Source organism: Panthera tigris, chromosome B3 (assembly GCF_018350195.1).
Source record: "Panthera tigris isolate Pti1 chromosome B3, P.tigris_Pti1_mat1.1, whole genome shotgun sequence".
Classification (NCBI taxonomy): domain Eukaryota; kingdom Metazoa; phylum Chordata; class Mammalia; order Carnivora; family Felidae; genus Panthera; species Panthera tigris.
The window spans coordinates 85,086,563-85,111,742 of NC_056665.1; the positions used below are offsets into that span (position 1 = coordinate 85,086,563).

Sequence of the window (25,180 nt, forward strand, 5' to 3'; positions counted from 1 at the left end):
CGTGGCTGTAAAACGAGTCTCAACACACTTCAAGGATTAAAATCATATAAAGTATGTTCTTTTACATAGTGGAATCAAGTCAGAAATGAGAACTATAAAGATAAGTTTATTTTTTTCTAAATTTTTATAATGTTTATTTAATTTTTTGAGAGAGAGACTAAGTATGAGTGGGGGAGGGGCAGAGAGAGGGAGACACAGAATCTGAAACAGGCTCCAGGTTCTGAGCTGTCAGCACAGAGCCCAACGCGGGTCTTGAACCCACAAACTGAGAGATCATGACATGAACCAAAGTTGGATGTTTAACCGGCTGAGCCAATCAGGTGCCCCTAAAGATAAGTTTAAAATCCAATAGGATAAGGAATAAACCACAGTAGAAGTTAGAAAACATTTTAATTTAATAATATTGAAAACATGACATTTGAAAAATTGTCCAATGCAACTTAAATAACATGTCAAAAGAAATTTATAGTCTTACTTGCATATATATATATATTAGAAAAGAAGATCTGAAAATCCATGATCTATGTACCCATCCCAAGAAGTTAGAAAGAGACAGCAAATTAAACCTAGAAAAGAGAAGGAAGAGATGATAAAGACAAGAATAGAAAGTAAGGGAACATTTTACAGAAAATCAGTAAAACCAGAAGTTAGTTCTTAGAAAACACTAATAAAATTGACAAATCCTTAGCAAAATCATCATGAAAAAAGAAAGTAGTAAATACCAATATGAGGAATATCTCAACAAATTCTAAAGACATTTAAAAAAATAATAGGAGTTTAGCCATAGAGAATAGCTGATGCTAGACTTGTCCTCCTGCCATAAATAAGCAACTAGGAAATTGGGTATAATTTATGATGCTGCTCTGTTTAGACATTGGACTACGGATAGCACAATACTGTGATCCTGGAGTGAAGAAATACAAACAAGGTGAACCCCATGATCACCCTGCTCTCTGACTGGAGAGCCTTTCCAGATTGCAGCATAGGAAACGGCAAACAGAACAGAGCGCAGAGATCCCAACTGGGAGACCAAGATTAAAGTTCAGGGAGTCTAATAAGGCAGCTGGAATGGGTGGGGCAGAGTATATCAGGGAGAAGGGAAGTGTGCAAATAAATAGTTCCAGATGTCTGGTTCTTAAGTGTGTTGCTGAATGCTAAACTGAGCTTGAATAAAGTAAAACTCTACGGGGCAGGGTAAAGAACTACCAGGATGTTGTAAACTGAATAATTCCCATTGCTCACATAGGCTTAGGAGATGTTCAAATTCTGACTGGCTCAGTTAGCTCTTCAGAGTATTCTACCAAGCCTTCACGGAGGAAGTAATGCTAATTCTACACAATCTCTTCTAGAAAATAGAAGAGGGAACACTTCCTAACTCATTTTATGAGATTAGCATCATCCTAATACCAAAACCAGAGACCTCATAAGGAAAGAAAATTATAGACCAATAACCTTCATGAACATAGAGACAAGAATTCTCAATAGACATCGTTATGTATGGATCAAATTATAAGGAATTACAAAAAAACCTAAAACTAATGATTGTCTTTAGCAAAACAGAGAATGCAAAGTCAGTTTACAAAAACTGCATGTGTGTGTGTATAAATAGGTAGATAGGCATACATAATACTTACATATGTAATACATGTGATGCATACACACACACACACACCCCACAGTGGAAAATAATATTTTTAAAATAATTTGCAAGAGCATCAAACAATATGAAAGACTTGGAAATAAATTTAACAAAATATGTGAAAGACCTGTACACAGAAAAGACATTAATTAAAGAAGTCCTAAATAGGTACACCATTTTCGTGGATTAGAAAAATCAATATTTGTAAGATCTCAGTCCTTCTTAAATAGATTGATGTTTCCAATACAATTCTAATAAAAATTCCAGCAGTCCTTTCCATGGAAATTGACAGATTGATTCTACAATGTGTGTGGAAATGCAAAGGATCTGGAATAGCCATATGATTTTGAAAATTAAGAACAAAGTTGAAGGACTTACAATATCCAATTTCAAGACTTTCTATGAAGCTGCAGTAAACAAGACAGAATGGAATTTGTGTAAAGATAGAATATAGATTAAGGATAGAGTAGGGAGTTAGAAATTGACTTATACATGTATGGTCCACTGCTGTTTGATAAAGGTGGCAAGGTAATTCAATTTGGGACAGGACAGTTTTTTCTAGTAAATGGGGCTAGAAACAGAATATCCTGGTGGAGAAATAACAAATCTTGACCCTTAACTCATTTCATATGCAAAATTATCTAAAAATGGACCTAAACATCAGATATGAAATCATAGACCTTTGAGAAGAAAACATGGAAGAATGTCTTCATGTTTTGGGGTAGCCAAAGATTTCTTAGATAGAATACAAAATACATACAAGAAGAAATTAATAAATTGGTCTTCAAAATTTTTTACCGACGCTGTTAAGGAAATGAAAAGGCAAACTACAACTGTCAAATTATTTGCTATGCATATAACTAACAAAGGTCTTATATTCAAGATGTATTAAGAACTGCATAACTCAATAAAAACAAAAAAACCAATAAAAATCAAGCAAAAATTTAAGAAAAAAATTTTAATGTTTATTTTTGAGAGAGAGCATGAGCGAGGGAGGGGCAGAGAGTAAAGAAGACACAGAATCTGAAGCAGGCTCCAGGCTCTGAGCTGTCAGCACAGAGCCCAATGCGAGGCTCAAACTCATGAACCTCAAGATCATGACTTGAGCCAAAGTCAGATGCTTAACTGACTGAGCCACCGAGGTGCCCAAAAATTAAGCAAAATTTTAGACAGTTCATAAGAGAAGGTATGTGAATGACCAAAAAAACACAGGAAAAGATGTTCAAAACCATTAGTCATTAAGGATATGCAAATTAAAATCACAATGAACTATCACTACACACCTACTAGAATGTCTAAAATTTAAAAGATTGGCAGGAGCAAGTCTTGGTGTAAATATGAAACTTTCATGCATTGCTCTTGGGAATGTAAAGTCACACAACCACCTTAAAAAATAGTTTGGCAGTTTAGTATATAGTTAGACATTCTTTTAGTGTACGACTCGGCAAATCCATTTATAGGTATTTACCCAAAAGGAATGAGTATATGTTCTCACAAAGACTTGTACACAAACGATGATAGCCACTTTATTATAATAGCATAATAGCCAAAACCTGGAAACAACCCAGAACAAATTAAATATGGAATATTCAGGCAATGTAATCCTACTGAACAATTTAAAAAACCAAACTACTGATACATGAAACAACATGGATGAGCTCCAAAAACATGCTGAAAGAACAAAGCCAGACATAACGTAGTATATATTGCATGATTGCTCTTCTAGAAAATTCTAACATGAACAAAAATAATCAATAATAGCAGAAATAAGATCAATGGTTATTGGTGACCTGGAGGTGAGGGTGTGGGTTGGTAGTGATTACAAAAGGAAATGAATAAATATTGAATGTTTAACATTTAAACATTGAATTTAAATTTAATGTTAAATAAACGTTGTTTATTTCTCTTTATTTAATAAATTTAAACATTGTTTAACATTGAACATCTAAGAAAAGAAGGCTTTTAGGAAACACTTCTAAGGAAATTGAAAATTGAAAAGCTTTCCACAAAGAACCTACAGGCCTAGAGGGTCAATTTTTCCAAATATTTAAGGAAAAAATAAGATAAATCTTGCATTTCTTCTAGAGAATAGGATGTGAGAGAGTTCTTTCTAATTATTTTATGTCCTCAGCATTATTTTGATATCAACACCTCCAAAATCATTAAAGAGTAAACAAAACATGAAATAGAATAAAGAGTACAGAATAAGAAAGAGATGACACTTGTCACTTGTTTCATGTTAAATATTTCTTACTGCTGAGTAAATTTTTTTTTAATTTTTAAAAAAAATGTTTATTTTTGAGAGAAAGAGAGACAGAGGGTGTGAGGAGTTGGGGAGGAGCAGAGAGAGGGAGACACAGAATCCAAAGCAGGCTCCAGGCTCTGAGCTGTCAGCACAGAGCCCATCTCAGGGCTCAAACCCACGAAGCACAAGATCATGACCTGAGCTGAAGTCAGATGCTTAACTGACTGAGCCACCCAGGCACCCCATTGCTGAGTAAATTTAATATCAATGTATATGGAATATATACACGTATATATGTATATATACCATGTGTGTATAGAATATAAGTACATATTCTATATGTGTATATATCCATATATTCATATATATATGGATATATATATATATATAGTCATCATGTCTAATTCAGAATATATGCACAAATCAATTCTATGTAGATCTTTTAAAAGATTAACAGATTTTATATCTTAGAATAGTGTTTCATATTTTAGTTTTCTGCATTTTACAGAAAAATAGACAGTGTAGAGAATTCTCATATACTCCCTCTTCTCTGCTCACAGCTTCTCCTAGTTTTAACAGTTGGTCAACCAATATGGATATATTTTTTAAAACTAAAGTTCACAGTTTACATTAGGGTTCTTTTGATGCTGTACAGTTCTATGAGTTTTGTACATAAAGTCATGTATCCATCATTACATAATCGTACAGACTGGTTTCACTGCCCTAAAGTACCCTTGTGCTTCATCTATTAATCCCTCCCATCCCATTCCATGAATCTCCGGCAACCACTGATTATTTTTAAATTTTTATTTATTTTTTAAATTCTAGTATAATTATCATGCAATGTTATATTCATTTCAGGTATACAATATAGTGATTCAAAATTCTGTACATTACTCAGTGCTCATCACAATAAGTGTACCCTTAATCCCCTTCACCTGTTTCATCCATCACCGCAGCCCCATCTCCCCTCTGGCAACCACCAGTTTGTACTCTACTTAGGAGTCTCTTTTGTTTGTTTGTTTGTTTTTAATTTGTTCATTTGTTTTGTTTCTTAAATTCCACAGTGAAATCATATGGTATTTGTCTTTCTCTGACTTATTTCACTCAGCATTATTCACTCTAGATCCATCCTGTGGTGTTGAAAATGGCAAGATTTCATTCTTTTTTATGGCTGAGTAATATTGTGTATATGTTATACATATACATATACCACATCTTCTTTGTCCATTCATCTACCAATGAACATTTGGGTTGCTTCCATATCTATTGGAAATAGTGCTACACTAAGCATAGAGGTGCATATATCTTTTCAAATCAGTGTTACCATTTTCTTTGAATAAATACCCAGTGGTATAATTGCTGGATCATATGGTAATTCCATTTTTAATTCTTTGAAGAACCTTCATACTGTTTTCCACAGTGGCTGCACCAGTTTGCATTCCCCCCAACAGTGCATGAAGGTTCTCTCTTCTCCACATTCTCACCAACACTTTTTATCTCTTGTGTTTTTGATGTTAGCCATTCTGAGAGGTGTGAGGTGATATCTCATTGTGGTTTTGATTTGCATTTCCCTGGTGATGAGTGATGTCGAACATCTTTTTTATGTGTCTGTTGACCATCTGTATGTCTTCTTTGGGAAAAGGTCTGTTCTGCCCATTTTTAAATTGGATTATTTTGTGTTTGCTATTGGGTTGTATAAGTTCTTTATATTTTTTGTATATTAACCCCTTATTGGATATATCATTTGCAAATATCTTCTTCCATTCCGTGGGCTTTTTCTTTGTTGATGGTTCCCTTCACTATGCAAAAGCTTTTTATTTTGATTTATTCCCAATAGTTTAATTTTGCTTTTGTTTCTTTTGCCAAAGGCGACATGTGTAGAAAAACATTTCTTTCTTTTTTAAAAAATGTTTATCTATTTTGGGAGAGAGAGTGAGAGAGACCTCAGGGGGGTGGGCAGAGAGGGGGAGAGAGACAGAATTCCAGGAAGGCTACGTACATGCTGTCAGCACAGAGCCCGATGCAGGGCTCGATCTCACAAACCTTGAGACCATGACCTGACCAAAAATCAAGAGTCAGATGCTCAACGAACTAAGCCACCCAGAGGCCCTGAAATATGTTTCTAAGACTGATGTCAAGATTACTGCCTATGTTTTCTTGTAGGAATTTTATGGTTTCAGGTCTCACATTAAGTCCTTAATCCATTTTGAGTTTATTTTTACGTATAGTGTAAGAAAGTGGTCCAGGGGCACCTGGGTGACTCAGTCGGTTAAGCATCCAGTTAAACATCTGAGTCTTGATTTTGGCTTACATCATGATCTCAGGGTCATGAGATTGAGACCCGTGTTGGGCTCCATGATGAGCATGGAGCCTGCTTAAGTTTCTCTCTCTCCCCATCTTTCTGCCCCTCCTCTGGTCAGTCTCTCTCTTTCTTTCTCTCAAAAAAACAAAAACAAAAACAAAAAAACATTAAAAAAAAAAAAAAAGAAAGTGGTCCAGTTTCATTCTTTTGCATGTAGCTGACATTTTTTCTGGCACCATTTCTTAATAAGACTGTCTTTTTCCCATTGTATACTCTCGCCTCCTTTGTTGTGGATTAACTGACCATATAGTCATGTGTTTATTTAGGGCTCTCTATTGATTTATGTGTCTATTTTTGTGCCAGTACCATACTGTTTTGATTACTATAGCTTTGTAATATTTCTTGAAATCTGAGATTGTGATACTTCCAGGTTTGTTCTTTAAGTTTGTTTTGCTATTTATGGTCTTCTGTGGTTCCATACAAATTTTAGGATTGTTTTTTCTAGTTCTGTGAAAAATGCTTTTGGTGTTTTGATAGAGATTGCATTAAATATATGGATTGCTTTGGGTAGTATGGATATAATATTGGTTTTTCTAATCTGTGAACATGGAATATCTTTCTACCTGTTTGTGTCATATTCAATTTCTTTCATCAGTGTTTTATGGTTTTCATAGTTCAGATCTTTCTCTTCCCTGGTTAGGTTTATTTTTAGGGATTTTATTCTTTTTGGTGCAGCTGTAAATGGGATTGTATTCATAGACTTCTATATGCTTAGGATTATATATAGACCTCATAGTAACCACAAATAAAAAACCTATAATTGATATAAAAAAATAAAGAGAGGGGCGCCTGGGTGGCTTGGTCAGTTGAGCGTCCGACTTCGGCTCAGGTCATGATCTCACGGTCCGTGAGTTCGAGCCCCGCGTTGGGCTCTGTGCTGACAGCTCAGAGCCTGGAGCCTGTTTCAGATTCTGTGTCTCCTCTCTCTCTGCCCCTCCCCTGTTCATGCTCTGTCTCTCTCCATCTCAAAAATAAATAAACGTTAAAAAAATTAAAAAAAAAAAAAAAGAGAAAAAAATCCAGATATATCACTAAAGAAAGCCAGCAAACCATGAAAGAGAACAGGAGTAGAAAGGAACAGAGAAGAACTACAAAATCAATTGTAAACCAAGTAACAAAATGATAAGAAGTAAATGCCTACCAATAATTACTTTGAATGTAAATGGACTAAACACTCCAATCAAAAGACATAAGGTGGGGCACCTGGGTGGCTCTGTTGGTTAAGCATCTGACTCTTGATTTCTGCTCATGTCATGATCTCACAGTTTGTAAGTTCGAGCCTTGTGTCAGTCTCCATACTGACAATGCAGAGTCTGCTTAGGATCCTTTCTCTCTCTCCCTTTCTTTCTCTGCCTGTCTCTCTCAAATAAATAAATAAATAAATAAATAAATAAATAAACAGACAGACAGACAGACAGACAGACAGACATAGGGCTACTGAATGGATATAAAAGCAGGACCCGACTGTATGCTGCCTACAAGAGACTCATTTTAGACCTAAAGACACCTGCAGATTGAAAGTGAGGGGATAGGGATACATCTATCATGCAAATGAATGCAAAAAGAAATCTGGGGTAGCAGTACTTACATAGAACAAAATAGAGTTTAAAACAAAGACCATAATAGGAGATAGAAGGACACTATATAATTGTAAGCTGAACAGTCCAAAAAGAAGATGTAACAATTGTAAATGTTTATTCACCCAACATGGAAGCACCCAAATACATAAAGCAACTATTAACAAACATAAAGGAAGAAATTGATAGTGATGCAATAATAGTTGGGGACTTTAACACCCCACTTTCATCAGTGGATATATCATCCAGATGGAATATTAACAAAGAAACTGTTTTTGAATGACACATTGGGCCAGGTAGACCTAACTGATATATTTAGAACATTTCATCAAAAGGCAGTGGAATACACATTCTTTCAAAGTGTACATGGAACATTTTCCAGAATTTATATTAATAACTGGTGTTTTTTGGATTTTGTTGGTTCTTCTTTTTCTAGCTCTGTTAGGTGGAAGGGTTAGGTTGTTTATCTGAGATTTTTCTTTCTTCTTGAGGTAGACCTATATTGCAATAATGTTCCCTCCTAGAATAGCTTTTGCTTCATCCCAGAGATTTTGGACCATTGTGTTTTCATTTTCACTTGTCTCCATGTATTTTTTTTTTATTTTTTCTTAGAGTTTCTATTTCTCTGCTTACATTATCTGTAAATTCTTGCATGTTGTTCACTTTTCCTGTTAGAGCTCTTAACATACTAATCATAGTTATTTTAAATACTAGCCTGATAATTCTAAAATCATGTCAAATCTGAGTCTGCTGCAAAGCTTTTTGTGTCTATTCAAACTATGATTTTTTTTTCCCATTAGTATGCCTTTTGATTTTTTGTTGAAAGCCAGACAGAATGTATTGACTGGGCAAGAGGAACCGTGGTATATAGGTCTTTAGTATGAAATTTTGTTTATCTGGCTAGAAGTTAGACTATGGCTACAGGTATCAGAGGCTTCAGGTTCTTCTGGTATCTTGTTTTTGTTTCCTCTGTGTATTTGGGTTTTCCTAGTAACTTCTTAAATAGTCTGTGTCTTGCAGCTGTCTTAGTTGTAATCCTTTGTTATTTATCCTGGAGCTCTGTTGATATGATGGTAAGATATTAGGAAGGGAAAATGTTCTGTTATCTCATAACTGTGTGTACACACACACACACACTTACATAAATTATACATATATGTTTATGTATTTTGGCAAGAGTCCCTGGGCTGTGACTTTCAGAACAGTTTCTTGGGGTTCCTCCCTGCTCCCCACCCCCACTATGTGAGACTGAGAGACTAGCCGAGGGTTGCATTGGCTAATTGTCCTTGCCCTGGTAAAATAAGGCTTTTGCAAAGTAGTTTCCCTTGGGAGCTGGCTTTATTACAGAGACTAGAAAGAGAAATAGAATGCTGTAGGCACATTTCAAAATGGATAACTTCCCCGTGTGTATATTTCAAAAAGATTACTTTTCCTCCTCTCCGTGCTGGAAGCAAGAGGCGATTTTTCTCACTCACTATGACAACCTGATGGGTCTCTTGAAGGTAAAACTTATGAAAGTATTGGAGTCTCCCTAAGGCTGGGCCCTCTGATGTTTTTAACTTTCAAGCTAGTTCATACTGGGTGTCCAGCAATTTGTCAATTACAATTTAAGCATCCCTATGGGTGCTGGCTTCAGACAGTAGCTTCTGCTCCTGATAAGTGGTGAATTTCTGTATTTGCCTGTCTCCAGTTTTTGAGGAAATGGTTTGCTCTGTGACCAGAACTTTCTTACGAATCTAAGGAGAGTTACTGATTTTTTGTTTGTTCAGGTTTCTTCTTGCTGTGAGGACAGGAGTGATGACTTCCAAACTTTTCACATCCAAAGAGTGAAAACCCAAAGCCTTCTACATAGAATTTAGAACTAAATATGAAAAGTAAAATAATGGAACTTCTGTAGTAATCACATATAAATGTATCTTCATCACTTGAGGCAGACAGATATTCTTATACAGGTCCAAAAAAAGCACTAATTATAAAGGAAAAGGTGGATAAATTGGACTTCATTAAAATTTAAAACTTCTTTTCATCAGTGGACATCTTTGAGATGGTGAAAATACAAGAGTAGGAAAAGGTATTGACAGTACTAATAGTTTTGGCAGTACAAAGATTAACATCCAGCATGAAGAACTCCGGTACCCAAGACTTACATTCAGATTATGAGAGGAACTCCTACAAGTCAAAAAGAAAAAGACAGCCCACTTTTTAAAATGGACTAAGATCTTGACCAGGTACTTCTCAAAGCGGATACCCAGGTAAAAGAAAATCTTATTAAATGTTACTCAAAATAAAGATTGCCTTAGGAACAGTGTGCGGGTTGGATTGGGAAGAGGTAAGAATGAAGGATCAGGAGTCATTAGCAATAGCCAGGTGAGATGTGAAGAGGGCCTGAACTAAGGTAGTGTGGTTAGAGAGGAAGTTGGTACAGTTAGCTGAAATCAGGAGTGCAAGAAGAATAGGAGGTTTGGCTGACTGTGTATGTGTATGTAGGCTTAGTTTGAAACATGTCGGGATTGGGCGCCTTTGGGATACCCAGGTAGAAATGTCTCATAAACAGGTCAAATGTCTAATTTCAACATTTGTGGTTGTCATTTGATTGTTTAGCTCAACAAGGCTCAATAAAGTGAGTCAGCAAACGAAATCATTTTACCTGTAACACCTTCCTTTACATAAGAATCTCTTATATCATATAAATCAGAAACAAGTGCCTTAACGAATATCGTGCTCTCCACCAGTGCTTTATCCCACTTAAGGTGAATTTTCATGGCACAAATTTCCCCCTCAGAAAAAAGGTACAAATTCTTGCAAGAACTCTGTAAGAGGTGAATATTAAATGACCAAAGGATGTAATTACCTTATCATTAAAGATTCTGGAGTTTACAATTATACTGTTGGAGCTCCAAGGTAATTATATGACTAAGAAATATTTTTCCTACTTATCTATCTATACACCCAGTGTGAATCAACGGAAAAGATACGAGACAGAAGAGAGAATCCTTTATAACAATTTGGGATTACACAGTAAAAACTTTCCTTTATCAAGAAAACCTAATCAGATGATGATATACAAACTACTTTAGATGTATAAGTATCTGGTTGTTACCTCAACTCCCCAGGAGTTCATGAGTGGCTCTCCTAATATTATTTTTTTATGTATCATTGGTCGTTAAATTGCAGTCATTTGTAGCATGAGACAATCTGAATAGACCCATTGTCCTTAGATGACACAGGAATAAACAATATATTAATAATTAAAGAAGTCCATATTCAACCCATCTACACAGTTGACCCTGACAGATCTTTTTTTTTTTTTTTTTAATGTTTATTCATTTTTGAGAGAGAGAGCAGAGACAGAGAAGGGCACAGAGAAGGGCAGAGAGAGGGAGACACAGAATGTGAAGCAGGCTCCAGGCTCCAGTCTGTCAGCACAGAGCCTGACGCAGGGCTCAAACTCATGGACTGCAAGATCATGACCTGAGCTGAAGTCCGATGCTTAACCCACTGAGCCACTCAGGTGCCCAAGTCTGCCAGATCTTATTGTTAGATTTGCTTGATTGAAAATCTCTTCCTCTCTTTCTTTGTCCCCTACACAACTTCACAATAGACTTGGAATCCCTGGGCTACTCCAGTATCATTCAGGGCTTGGTTATTGAATTGTATGACCAAACTGTCAGTGAAAGCAATTTGTATTCCTACACAGTCCATTTATAACAAATCACCTTTTTTTTTGTTAGGATATTATCACTATCCCTACTTTAGCCAAAATGCTAATAAAGAAATTACATCATTTCTAAGACCATGCTGTCAGTCAATCAGTAATGGAGTTTGGACCGGTACTGGGAACATCTAGGTACTGATTCAAGACCACATCAGTTCTCCAACAGAAATGTTTTTAAACTTAGCAAAATTTCAGTAAATTATGAATGATGGAATTTTTTTCTTTTTGAAGAAAAATTTAACAATCTTTACATAAATAGCTGCTTAAGAATTGAAAAATGAAACAAGTTTAAAACCTCTAAAGCATAAGTGCTTGTCTTAGGTTTTGTTGTATAAATTGATTGAAATATAAAATAAAAATAAACCTAAGTGGGGAGGAATTAGAAGGGGACAGAAATGTTTTTAAACTTAGCAAAATTTCAGTAAATTATGAATGATGGAATTTTTTCTTTTTGAAGAAAAATTTAACAATCTTTACATAAATAGCTGCTTAAGAATTGAAAAATGAAACAAGTTTAAAACCTCTAAAGCATAAGTGCTTGTCTTAGGTTTTGTTGTATAAATTGATTGAAATATAAAATAAAAATAAGCCTAAGTGGGGAGGAATTAGAAGGGGACATTATAGAATATGTCACTTGCCCCCATATATTTCTTGCTTTTCTGATCAAGTTAGAATTTTCAGCTTTTTTTTGGTACCTTTTCCTTATGGAATCCAGCCTCAACAGTGAAAAGTGGAAAAAGCAATTTTGACACCCAGTGTAGAAAGTAAGGAAGGAAGAACAAAGGAAAAAAGGTGCTAGGAAAGGAAGGAAGAAGGGAGGAAAGAAAGAAGGCAGGGAGAGCAGCAGGAAGAAAGGATAGAAGGAGGGAAGGGAAATCTAGACGTAAAATATAACAGGAATGGGCTAACTTCCAAAAGATAAGGCCACATAGGCTGAAATCCTATTTGGGCTCTGATTTAGAGGAATTCTGCCCATACCTAGAGGGACTTTTGACTAAAACCTGTGAAATCTAATATTCTGTTATGAATGTTTAATGATATCAGGAGTTTTATCAATGTATTCAAGGTCAAGAAATGTTTCTTTTAAAAATATAAGGATATGAATCCTCCTTTGTCAAACTCATTAACAGAAAATGATATCTTTATTATTTGCCAGTGGATTCCAATCAATTATTATCTAATGCAAAAATAATCCTAGGAGCTAAGATTAAATATTATTTAAATCATGGAACCAAGCCCTATAGTCAGACATGACCTCAATAATGCAAATGTATTTGTGAATAGCTGGGAAGACAAATTCATTTACAAAAACAGACAGTGTCAGGAGAAGATTAAAATATATATGCACCACATAGATGAAATAATTGTAATCAGGACAGTGGAATTACCACAATTGGAGAATTTCACTGAATAGCTGAATTTCATGTATAACACAATCAAATTTTCTGCCTCATTCAGTCTTACCAGTGTTCATTTCCTAGATGTTCTGATTAACTTAAACTGTGGTTAATTGAACACGGAAATTTCCAGAAAACTATAGACAAGAACAATTTTCTATGGACAATTTCTACCTATACTTGTAAGACTTAGAGGCCATATAGATAGAATGAGATAGGCGAGATGAATTATATTTTTACTAAATGTCTGTCTGGAACTAAGAGATTTTATTTGTGAGGATGTAAAGGAAGGAGCTATAAAAATACTAAGGTTAAAGCATTTATTTGAAAAGAGGAATATAAATAGTTATGAATGAATTTCATTGTTCATTGGTAGAAAATATTTTAGACAATTTCAAAGTTGCAGTCTTAAACTGAGCTTGCATTCATATGTTATTTTATAAAGGGAATTTGCCATTCAAGTGCACTTTAAAAGCTAGTCATTCTTGGGGCGCCCGGGTGGCTCAGCCAGTTAAATGTCCGACTTCGGCTAAGGTCACTATCTCACAGTCCATGAGTTCAAGCCCTGTGTTGGGCTCTGTGCTGACGGCTGGTAGTCTGGAGCCTGCTTTGGATTCTGTGTCTCCCTCTCTCTCTCTGTTCCTCCCCTGTTCACACTCTGTCTCTGTCTCTCTCTCAAAATTAAAGATTAAAAAAAATTTAAAGCTAGTCATTCTTTTCATCATGCTAAATTAGAAAATTTCAGTAAAAGGCTTTACATGGGTTAAAATTAGGAGTATGTTTAAAAACAACTATCCTTACTTGGACACTTGTAGATTTATTGACTCTTAGTTTTCACATCTAGATGGATAATTAAAAAACACTGCTTACCTTAATCTGTACATTTCTCCATTATACCCTATGTCCCCACTCCTTTAACTAAATTGCTCAGCAGTTCTGCATTGCTGCCAGTAGTCATCAGACAATATGTTCAGAATATAAACAACTGGAAGATGATATTTTCATAGTATTGGTATTTAATGTTGATGAAATTGATATCATAGGACAAGCCATTTCTTCAGGTGACATCGCATCTTACTTTGACCAGAATGTGGGACTAGTCCCAGTTATCTCACTCTATTACTAGAGCAATGTATTGGTAGTCATAGACTCACAGGGCTTAAAGGCCTATTAATTAAAGCTATCTTAAAGATGAATTCACCCAGTCTTGAGTCTACGTAATGTCTACCAACCCTTGGTTACTATTATCATTTTAGTGCTGATGTTACTAATGTAAACATTTATCAGTATTTGTTATAGCATGCCCACATATGTTATCTTTTAATTCTTGTGACCATGAGCCATTGGCATGTTTTCCTGATTGGATTCAATCATCACTAGACACTCAAGAAAATCTGAATTGTTGAGACAGGGTTTGTGAGAACAGTCTGAGATCTGCCAGTATTATTGATAAGAGAGAACAGCAGCAAGATAAGAGATAGGACATTAAAGGTTGATAAGCCTTGATATTTACATCTGAAATAATTCTATAAAAGACATGAAAATATCAAATGTTAGAACTGGAAAGGGGCACCTGGGTGGCTCAGTCAGTTAAGCATCTGACTTCGGCTCAGGTCATGATCTCACGGTTCGTGAGTTTGAACTCCACATCGGGCTCTGTGCTGACAGCTCAGAGCCTGGAGCCTGCTTCAGATTCTGTGTCTCCCTCTCTCTCTGCCCCTTTCTCACTCATGCTCTGTCTCTCTCTCAAAAATAAATAAAACACACACACACAAAGAAAGAAAAAGAAAAAAAAAAGAACTGGAAGTAACCTTGATCTGTCCAGGCTGATACTCTTATTGTACACGTAAGGAGCCACAGTGGATCACTGACTACTCCAAGATCACACAGCTAGTGAAGGAATATTCTCTGGGATACCAAGTCAAAAGCAGCATGGCTGGAAGTGGAGGGAGTAGAGAGCAGATGGAATAGTTCATAAGACTATGTTAAGACTGTGATGAAAGGACAGTGGAGGAAGCAGTGAAAAAGCAAGAATATGTGATGCTTGGAGAAGGTAGTCAAAGGGTAGTGTCTTTTTTATGTACACACTCCCACTACATCAAGCACAGCTGTCCCGCCCCAATGTTAGAATATAGAACAAACTACATGTTTTTCTGAAGTCCTGTGGTCTTTCTGTCTCTACTACCTCTTTAAGTGACTCAACAGTTGTGTGTGTGTGTGTGTGTGTCTGTGTGTGTGTGTGTGAATGCATGTGATTATTTCCATTTTGACCATTACCTTCATTTATTTACCCCCAGCATAACATAATTACAACAGATTGAGAGTTAACAAAAAATAAAAAAGAAAGAAAGAAATCCTGCAATACATGACAACTTGGATGAACCTTGAGGGTATTGTGCTAAGTACAATAAGCCAGTCACAGAACACTAGTGTTTCTTGACTTGATTGAATCATGTAAGCATGATTCTACTTATGTAAGTCATCTAAAATAGTCAAACTCATAGAAGCAGAGAATTGAATGGTGGTTTCCAGGAACTGGGGGGAAGGTGGGTGGAAATGGGGAACTGCTAATCAACAGGTATAAAGTTCTAGGGGTGCCTGGATGGCTCAGTCGGCTAAGCGTCTGACTTCTGCTCAGGTCTTGATCTCATGGTTCGTGAGTTTGAGCCCCGCATCAGGCTCTTTGCTGACAGCACAGAGCCTTGCTTTGGATCCTCTGCCTCCCTCTCTCTCTGCCCCTCCCACCACCTCAAAACTAAACAAACATTAAAAAAAAGTTATAAAGTTTTAGTCATGCAAGATGAGTAAATTCTAGAGTTCTGTGTTTATAATTTACAATACTGTATTAAACACTTAAAAAATCTGTTTAAGAGGGTAGGTCTTATGTTAAGTGTTCTTATCACAATAAAATCATACATAAATAAACCAATCCCTTGCTTCCAATCTCAAAAAGCATTTATTTAAATTTAAGAATGAGTCAAAAAGAAAGACAGTTACCACAATTATTTAAAGAAAACTTGAAATGTTATAGGTACTTTACTGATTACCTGTCCCTTAAGTATAATGAAATAATTAGACAAGTATTTCCTATTTATTTTTCCTTTTTGATTTTTGTAGAAATTAATAGAATCTTTGAATATCTGGTACCGGAAGATAATGAAACTAGTGATTTGGAGCAGTAGAAGAACTCACGGGATGAAGTTTCACATTTGGTGAGGCAAATAGAGTTTTTATAGGACTTACTGCCTTTGAAAACTCTTGAAAATTTGCTTAGTGGTTGGTGACTCCTGAAACATATCAAACCTTGAAAAGCTATCAGTGAACAGGATGAGAAATTCTCTTTCAAATGCAGTTAGAGGCACTGTAAAAATGAGCAATTCTAAACCTACTGCACAATCAAAATTGCTCAAAGGAACTACCATCCCAAAAGGTTTGCATGTTTCTCTTATCAGTCAACCAAGATGAACGGTAAATTCAAGAAGTCTTATTATTATTGCTTTATCCATCTATCTGTTCCTCCATCTATTGTTCATGTATCCATCCAGTGTCTGTGGCATGCCTGATTTAATGCTAGGTGGTATGCTAAAGTATTTTAGGTACTGTAGAGCAACAGCATGCTCACAAATTTCCTTTGACTTTAGACTAAGTTCTTGATGCCTTTTCAGTAAAATATGCCACAGAGAATGTAATGACTAAACATAATCCTTCCAAAACAAAGCAGAATATGTGTGAATTATTAAGTCTTGGCTGTGTCTGAAGTTTTAGTTCTAAATGTTATAAATTGTTTTCATTTTAATGCAAGTAATACATTAATCCATTTAATTTGTTAACAATTCAAATATTCCTGGCAAAGCAAAAGTATTGTTTCCCAGCCCAAGTGTTTGATGTGTGTCCTTATAAATGGAAATGTATACATTTCCATAGTTTTTATGTCAGTAGACTCGTATGCATTGTTCTGCATCCAGCTTTTTGCACTTCATACATCTAGCGGATAATTCATTGCAGTCATCTGGAAAATCTCTCTGTAGCTACTAGGGAATGCATGTTTATCATTGGTTTAATAGTCACTTTCATGTGTCAGGCAGAAAGAGAAACTATAATATTCATCTTGTCTAATAGTTAATGTTGTGAGGCAATTGTGGAGGGATGGCCAATTTTCTGGTGGTTTTCTTTCTAAATTTATGCCCTTCTGCTGAAGAGTTGAAGAGTTAACATAGACAAAAATGTAAACACTGTTGCCTGTACAAGAAGGTTAAAATTGCAGTTTGCATGGTATAGTTACCATTGGGGAAAATACCATCTCAACTTTATAGTGTCTGACAAGTCGGGGTAGGATGGGCAGTTCATATCTTCTGGCTATAAATTCTAAGGTGATTGACAAGGGCTATATTGTATTCTCTATGTGGAATATAATGAGTTTCATGGTTGATTAGCTTTGTGGCTGAGAGGTTAAACTCTTACATGTTAGAACAAGTGCTTCAGTAACCAAGACCATTTGAAATCCAACAATGCTGAATGCAAAGGTATTTTAATAGTTTTCTCCTTTTTGCAGGATGATTAATCCTATTATGATTTCACCAATATATTTTATATTGAAATCTTCATCATTTTCTAATACATTACAAAGAATGGAAGAAGCTAGCTGGTCTATTTCTTTCTGTTGTGTTAGCTCTCTTGGCTTCTTTGTACTCTGGTGAAAAGATGTCGATACATAACTTCTAGATGCCATGATTAATTGTGTCATTATAAATGGTTTATTCTAACTGGCCTCCAGAACCACAGGTTAAAGTATACAATTTCATTCACAAAGAAGACTAAAGAAACTTTAACTTCTGCATCAAATGCTTGGAGTTTGTTAACTCTGCCAGTTGTGTTCAGTCCTGGGTAGAATGTGGTCTCATTATGCAACTGTACTACCAAATCCTAGCTTCTCAATGTTAGCCAGAACTGCCTTCTTCCTCAGGGGCCTAAATCTCCTCCCAGAACCTAGGGGAGTGTAAACAAATCCCTTTCTGCCAGGGTTACATGAAAAGCCAAGTCATCATCCAACACAATAAAATAAGCTTGTGAAAGAAAGAACCAATCAAACCTCTTTGATTCTAAGACTTAGGGAAAGCACTTATAAAACCTCATAGTCTGCCCATCAGAGGGGAAAAAAGGCTCCCATTAAATGGGAAGAGTACTCATTTTAAGCACTCTAAAATGTTAAGATTTTTAAAATACAGTGCTTAACATTCTGTAGAGCTACAACAAAGAATATGCTAACCTTAGTATTTACATGCCAAGCTTCTGCCAAGCCATTTCATAATGTACCTTTAAAAAATTTCAAGCTTTCTCACAAAAAAAGATACCGCCTCCCTCCCCTGCTGATGGCTGGCATGTTCCCAGGCAATGTATTGTATAATTTTGAAGTTCCAGTGAGGCTGGTAGCTTGAAGGTAAAGCTCCTGCCAATAATATTGTTTTACACGATGCTCAGAACTGTTACTGCTGAATGGTTTATTTTCTATCATGATATTTTCTCTGTATGACTTAGGTTGATTAGACCACTTTTTTGTCAGGCCAGTTTCATGTACATTGTCTATATTCTGGAAAGTGGAATTAACCACCTGTTGCTTCCGTTTCTGTTATTCTTACCCTTACAAAAGGATGTCCCTGCTTTAATAAACCATCATGTTCTTACATTCCTTCCATTATAACCTATTATTGGCTTAATTAAGCTATTGATCTGATAATTAATTAATTTCTACGTTTTACATGGCTGCAGAAATTCTTTGTTATTACCCTAATAATATGTTAGAAGTAGAGTGTTTCCCAAAACAGGTATAGATAGCATAACATAACAGGTATACATAGAGCCCTGTCCACTGGGGTGCAATAATATTACCAGAAACTCAAAGATTAAAAAAAAATAAAGACAGAAGATTTTACGAACAGCTTAGGACTATAGTAGAAAAAAATACAAGTACCATAATTGTATTAGAATGATGAAACTTCGGTGCTAAAACAGGGACCTATGAGACTGTCTAGTTGACTCCTAATTTTACACATGAAGAAACATGAGGCACAGAGAGGTAAGAAATCTGTCCCAAATCACATAACTGGATCAGTAGGAGAGGGGACTGAACCTGTCATTTGATTCAGTCAGAGAGCTTTTAATTTTACATACGAAATCTGGAATGCACCATTTCAAAACTCAGCTGTGAGGCAAACATAGTACATTTTAAATATTTTTTGAATTTTTAAATCTATGGGTAATGTGTCCTAAATATATAATTGTAGTATAAGATTAAAATAGTACTCAAAGATCTATTTATGTCGATTGCATAAATGATACAGTTTAAAAACATTTATGAATATGTATTACCATTATTAATGGTGTCTTAGATCTCTAATGAGTATTGTGTGTGTGCGTGTGTGTGTGTAAGTACACAAATTCCTTTGTGTGAAAGAGGTGCAAATGGATTCAGGTACAATCAGAATCTCACAAACTCTTTTGTCTATTTCTGGCATCTGCTTTGACCAGAATAGCTTTTTGAAGTTTAGAAGTGTTTGCTCTCTTTTTCTAGTTGGTTATTATATATTCAATGACAATTTAAAGTGAAGTAGGAATGTGGAACAGGTTAATTTATTTGTCCTATCATCTTTCCTCCTATAGATCTGGTTGGGTTTGAAAGAGCAATAAATTGCACCCTTTGCCCTCCCAGGTTCTGTACAAAATAAATAAAATAGAAGAACCAGATGGGAGAGAAAAAGTGGCCAGGAGCATTACAGTTGGCAGAGCTCTATGCCCATGGAAGGAAACATAAAGCTCTTGGAAAAGCATCCCCACTTCTCCACTTATTGACCTCCTACCATGGTCCAGGCATTATGCAAGGACTGAAAATACAACACTAAGTAAAACACAGTCCTTGCCCTTTGTGAGCCCCTAGACTAGTGGATGAATTGGATTTATAACAAAGATTTATGGTATAATATATTAACTGCTGTCATAGAAGTATGCTAGAAATCTAGGACCATAAAGTCTAGAATGTTGAACTATGCCTGGAAATGATACTGTGTATGCTGGGCAATAGGACATGTATTTTGAGATGCTCAGGTTTATGTTTATGTTTTGAAAATGCTAGAGATTTTCTGATGCTGGGAGGGTATTATTTATGCTTATTTCATTTTATAAGTGTGAATCTTTTTGTTGTTGTTTGCAAATAGAAGGTGTGTAATACATATTAAATGACTAATAGTTTAAATTCAAATGCATTTCTCAGTAGCAGGGAACAGGGAAAGAATAGCCTCAGTTCAATATTCTGAACAGACACCAATTAGTCTAACAATTGGTTCAGCCAATTCCTTTTAGATTTTCATTTGCTCATTGGAGTTGATGAAGCTAGACATTAATTTTGACACCCTTTAAATACACCCTGATTCTAAAATATTATGTACTATATTTTTAAACATTTTTTTGCTTTAAATTATAAATTGTTAGGTCTCAAAATTAATATTTTTAGTATTCTGTTCACAATGTGGTGCCTGGCATATTATATGTAACTAGTATATTTTGATAATAACACCAAGTTTAATAAACTGGAAAGAAACCCTTTGGAATCAGAAACCTTTACCATATTTGAAGTGAGAGGAAGGAGATTCCCTTGGGATCCTGGATTGAAATTTTGATACCAGCTGTCTTTTCCCAGGTTGTCCACTGTGTTGTGGCTTTGGGAATTAGAAAGGGGAAGATGGCCTATTTGATAGGTTGTCGGGCAGTTCTTTCTGAGGGTCCTGTGGTTGTGAGTTTGTGTTTGTGGTTGTGATTTTCCTAGATCTTGAGTGGTTGTCACAGCATCATTGACTGTTGCCAGTGTCCAAAGCACTGAGTTGGGGCTATGAAGAGACATTTGGCTAATATGTTATTCTCTAAAAGTTTATTTAACCTTCTGTGTAGTTAAAATACCACATATTTCCAACCAAATAGTTTTCTGGTACTATAATCTTTGTAATAATTGTATTTTCAACTACATAAGTAAATAGGCTGCGACAGGCTAGCCTAGGAACCTAACCACTGGTTATAGTATTGTTTCTATGGAAATACAGATTTTTGAGTTCCACACAATAGCTTAATAAATGAACTTTGGGAATACAACCTTTTCATAGGTTAAGGATTTCCTGTGTTTGCATTTTCATTATTTCTTTTTACTTTCTTTCCTCTTATCTCTCTCCAGTGCTGAGGTCTAATGGTGATAGAGTGTGATTATAAACACACTACCTAGCTGCCCTTCTTTTCAGGTGACAGGTACTAAAATAGTAGTTTTAAAATAGACTATACTAGGAAATAGAGATGATAATAGCTACACATTTCCTACTTTTCAGCAATGATAGAAAAATAATTGAGGCGATATTTGTGAATACTAAGAAGAAATGTGCTATATAGAAATCTGAATGTCATTATTCTCCCATATGCTGTATGAGGAAGAAACATGTAAACACCATTATTGTTCATCTTACTCCTTTTATGCCAGACTGAGTGACCTTTCAGAGTCCTTTATTATGAACAATCTAATGGACATTTCTCAAATACCTATGGATGGTAGTTCCTATAATGCCACTGCTTTCGCTCATGAAATGTGTATGATATGACTAACCAAACCTCAGTATGATTTTTATTTGTAAACTTAACGATATGAAAAAATCAGGCAAGCAAAATGCATTCCTGGACAAAGAGCTGGTGAAAGCAAAAAGTTCACTATCAGGATGGCTAGGTGGTGGGGAGGGGATGCACAGAGAATGCTACAAGAGAACTTTCTCCATCAGTAAACTCCCAACACGCATACCTAGGGAATATTAACATGTGAGTTATTTAACATGTTCCATCTGCCTTGTTCTTCCTCTCCAACTAGATGCAGTAGCAAAGCTCTGGCAGAGGCTAGCAAGGAGAAAAATAAAAGCTGAAAGTTCTAATCAAAACTCTAATCAGAAAGATGACAACTGGTGAAGATTATTAAATTTTCTTCGCTCCCTTGATGAATTTAATAAAGAACTAATCAAAGATCATTAGAAGGCTTTTGTGCCTGGCTTGCATTGTAACTGGATTGCAATCTGAATTTGTGTTTTAGTGGGTTTCCAGGGTTGGATTGGACATGTAAATATATTTAAAACTATAGATGGTTAGATATTTTTTAGTATTTTTAGTTAATGTACTAACCCATGAAAATGTATAAGCTATTTATTGTGCTCATCTACTCTGACAACTAAAAATATAGAGGATTTTGATTTTGATCTTTAGTAATTAGAATTTAAAAAAATTTGTATTAGAGTCTAGCTCAAAAATTTCTAATGATCTTTGATTAGTTCTTTTCTTAAATTAACAAGAAAATAAAAAATGGTATCATTTAATTTCCAGGCATAAAAATATGTAAATAACTCTGTAACTACCAGAGCCACTAGAAATTTATAGAAAATTATGGTAATATCTGAAGAGGTTTTTCACTCCCCCTGCCATTCCGAACATTTGCTTAATGTTCCTTGTTTTCAAATGATCTCCCCATAGCCTTCCAACTACATTTTAAGCACTTACATTTTAAGTACTGCATTTATCATGTCTCATAAAGTATGTATTTATGACATCTGTATTCTTTATTTATGACATCTGTACTCCATTCATTTCTGGCGCTTGGTTTTTTATACCTCAGTATCTGATTGGTCTAATGCAGTCTCCTCCCCACCCCCAACACATTAACCCAATAACTTAGGATTCCAGACAATTCTTATGTTCTCCTATCCTAAAGAGCCTCCTCATTTTGTCTTAGTAGCAGAATACTTCTATGTTCATCATCAAATAATTGGTTCTCATTAATATAAAAAAATCTTGAGATTTGCTTTGAGTATGATTATATCCTTAATAAAGTAGTTCTTAGGATTCTACCTATCTTTTTGCCAGAATAGAAAAATTATTCTGGAGTTACCAGGATGAATAAAGGAAACAAAAAAATAGTGGGTGCTTTAAAAAATGAAATGAAAATATTAAACTCTTATAGCAGGCCCTTTTATTAGATTCTACAGATAGACTGATACATGGTGTGCTTTCTGTTTAAAGCAAAATTAGGTATTTATAAAAGATATAACTGTAAGTACACATTACCGGGATATCTGTTTCTGTACTAGCTAGTTCCTATGTTTCTTTTTATGTGAGTTAAAATAATTCTTGAGTATTTCAAGGTTATAGAAGAATTTTCAAAAATGTACTGAGAATAAAAGTATAAAACTCTATACACATTAGATGAGTCACTCTTTTACTAAGTATTTATGGAAGCAATCAGTAATTTAACTCTGATTTATAGCTCTATTCTATTGGCCAAAGGAAGTAGATGGGTACTGTGAAACTGGAGTCTGAACTTTTTATATTCAATGTTAAGTTAAATTAAATAAAGTAGCAGTTTCCCAGACAAGACTAGAAAAGCAATACCTTAATTTTAAAAACTTTCCGGCTACCTTTTGGCCTCATTCTGATTATAAGGGCTAGATATTAAGGTGGTTTTTTTTAATGGTTATTTTTGAGAGAGAGAGCAGGGGGAGGGGCAGAGAGAGAGGGAGAGAGATCCAAAGCAGACTCTGTGCTGACAACAGACAGCCTGAGGCAGGGCTTAAACTCACCAACTACAAGATCATGACCTGAGCTGAAGTCAGACACTTAACTGAATGAGCCACCCAGGTGCCCCAAGACAGTTAATTCTTAGGTAGAGGTAATTTGGAATTGAAAGTCTGCAGGCACTTCAGTTGCATCATCAGCTCTATCTTTACCATGGTCTTGAGGAAATTTGTCCAATTCTTCATAGTTCAGCTCCCCATCTTATTTACTATTTCTGTTGTTCTTTCTCTTGTAGATCCAAGTTTGTCTTTCAGGGAGTGCAGCTGGGCTGGAAACAAATCCTCTCAGCTTCCATTCTCTAGCAAATGTTTTTATTTAATTTTTGCTTGCAAAAGCTATTTTTGTTGGATATAAAATTCTGGGTTGATGGGGATTTTTTTCTTTCAGCACTTTAAAGAAGTCATTTCATTGTCTCTGGCCTCCATTGTCTGTGATGAGAAGTCAGTGATAATTCTTATTCTTGTTCTCCTATAGAGAAAGTGCCTTTATTTCTCTCTGGTTGCTTTCAAGACTCTGTCTTTATCTTTGGTTATCAGATGTTTGGCTATGAAGGGCCTTGGTCTGGTTTTCTTTATATCCTGTGTGGATTCACTGAATTCTTGTATCTATAATTCAGTATTTTTCTGACCCCTGGGAGTTTGGAGTCATTATTGCTTCAAATTATTTTTGTCCCTATATTACTCTCTTCTTCTGGCACTCAATTACTCTCTTGCTAGGCTGACTGATCCTCTCACAGGTCTCTGAGGTTTTTTAGATTTATTTTTTAATCTTCATTTTTTTAATAGACTTTATTTTTTTAGAGCAGTTTTAGGTTCATAGCAAAAACCAGAAGGTAAAGAGACTTCCCATATACTCTCTACTCTCACATTGTCAACATTGCCCTTCAGAGTGGTACACTTGTTACAATTGATGAACCTATATTGATACATCATTATCACCCAAAGTCCAAAGTTTACATTATGATTCACTCTTGTGTTATTCCTTCTGTGGGTTTGGACAAATTTATAATAACACATATCCATGCTTATAGTATCATACGGAGTTGTTTCACTGCCTTCCAAATCCTCTGTGCTCTGTTTATTCATCCCTCATTCCATCCTAATCCCTGGTAGCCACTGATCTTTTTACTGTCTTTTTGTTCTGCTTTATCCAGAATGTCATATAGTTGGAATCATACAGTGTATGTAAGCTTTTCAGATTAGCTTTTTTCACTTAGTAATATGCATTTATGTTTCTTACCTCTGTGTCTTTTCAAGGCCTGATAGCTCATTTCTTTTTAGCGCTGGATGATATTTCATTGTCTGGATGCATCACAGTCTATTCATTCACCTACTGAAGGACATCTTGGTTCCTTCCAAGTTTTGGCAATTGTGAATAAAACTCATATAAAAACTCATATAAACAGCTATTTGTGTGTATGTAAGTTTTCAACTCCTTTGGATAAATACCAAGAAGCACAGTTTCTGGATCATGTGGTTAAGAATATGTTTCATTTTGTTAGAAACTGCCAAACTGCCTTCCAAAGTTACTGTACCATTTTGCATTCCTACCATCAGTGAATAAAAGTTCCTATTACTCCACATCTTTGTCAGCATTTGGTGTTG

At 35.4% G+C, this 25,180-nt stretch overlaps 1 long non-coding RNA gene across 1 annotated transcript in view; it reads left to right on the forward strand.

Moving 5' to 3' along the window:
* LOC122239587 overlaps positions 1-25,180 on the forward strand; it is a 48,997-nt gene that overhangs the window by 17,246 nt on the left and 6,571 nt on the right. The window contains exon 2 of the long non-coding RNA XR_006218802.1: positions 16,056-16,150. This is a non-coding gene — a long non-coding RNA (uncharacterized LOC122239587). The remainder of the gene's footprint in view (positions 1-16,055; positions 16,151-25,180) is intronic.